The 1551-nt window shown below is 44.4% G+C and overlaps 1 pseudogene; it reads left to right on the top strand.

Moving 5' to 3' along the window:
• The first annotated feature begins 605 nt into the window (after positions 1-605).
• LOC124778555 lies at positions 606-723 on the top strand (annotated as a pseudogene).
• The last annotated feature ends 828 nt before the right edge of the window (positions 724-1551 follow it).

Consider the following 1551-nt stretch of genomic DNA (forward strand, 5'->3'; position numbering starts at 1 on the left):
TAGAACGACATGAGAAAGTATGAAAAGCACTATATTACTAAAATGTAGACTTTCACGGCCGGAAATATCATGTCCATTATAATTATCCGGGCTGTTATGCCGTGGTCGGTTGACGAATTCTGTGTCGATTCCCAACGTTTCGTCTCCGACTGCGGGAGACATCTTCAAGGGGGTCCGTAGCTCAATGGAAGGTCCAACACACCCACTGGCTCGCAGTAGCGAGCCAGTGGGTGTGTTGGACCTTCCATTGAGCTACGGACCCCCTTGAAGATGTCTCCCGCAGTCGGAGACGAAACGTTGGGAATCGACACAGAATTCGTCAACCGACCACGGCATAACAGCCCGGATAATTATAATGGACATGAAGCACTATATTACTTATGTTCTGTAGCACCTGTACAGGAATCCCGTAGAGCATGAGCAATATAGTGCTTCTCATTTATCAACGCTTTTTTGAAAAAACGAAACGGTCTGTACTAAAATTATTCTAGTATTGTATGCTATTTAAATAAAAATTAAAGCAGTTTGTGTAAAAAAACTGAACTGGAAACGTTATTGCTAACTGGAACCCACGTATTATTTAAGTGTTTCAGTTACGGAAGCAGGCCAACGGCCTTGCCACAGCGGTAACACCGGTTTCCGTCAGATCACCGTAGTTAAGCGTTGTCGGGCTGGGCTAGCACTTGGATGGGTGACCATCCGATCTGCCGAGCGCTGTTGGCCAGCGGGGTGCACTCAGCCCTTGTGAGGCAAACTGAGGAGCTACTTGACTGAGAAGTATCGGCTCCGGTCTCGTAAACTGACATGCGGCCTGGAGAGCGGTGTGCTGACCACATGCCCCTCCGTACCCGCATCCGGTGGCGCCTGTGGGTTCAGGATGACACGGCGGACGGACGGTACCGTTCGGCCTTCGTGACCTGTTAGGGAGAAGTTCACTTTTTTAGTTAATGGAAGCAGTAAATCATTTAAAAGATTGAAATTGCAAAGAAACGGGATCCGTTATAGCGAATCTGCATTAAAACACTTATCAAAATTAATGTTTATTTATTATAGCCAGAAATTAAAAGTAACACTTAATCTGTATTCCCGCTAAACCATTTCGCCACAGAATAATCGTTACATTGGCTTTGCAAAACAGTCGTTCGCTCAGAAATGTTGCAAATATTTGATTGCGTACATGTACAATCTCAGGAACGTGTACTTACCAAACCATTCCGCATTGCATTTGATTTTTGTGTAACAGAAGCACCTGTTGTTTCCAGATACAACTGAATTGCGGTGTCTTTTTTTTGTGGAAGACATACTTGTCTTATCACTCCAACATTGTAACACCATTTCGTGTAACCGCAGCAACTGCTGATTACAGATACATTCGAACTACAGTGACCTTCGTTCTAGGAGATATCTGTTTCGATTTCATGTTCTTCTGAACTAAATGTGTATGATACTCAGAGTTTTCTTCTTTTTCCGACGACGCCTAGTCGGATGATTCCGGTATGTGACCACCACTATTCGCACCCTTAACTAACACATTTCTGTAAGTGTCGACCT

Source organism: Schistocerca piceifrons, chromosome 2 (genome assembly GCF_021461385.2).
Source record: "Schistocerca piceifrons isolate TAMUIC-IGC-003096 chromosome 2, iqSchPice1.1, whole genome shotgun sequence".
NCBI classification, from domain to species: Eukaryota; Metazoa; Arthropoda; class Insecta; order Orthoptera; family Acrididae; genus Schistocerca; species Schistocerca piceifrons.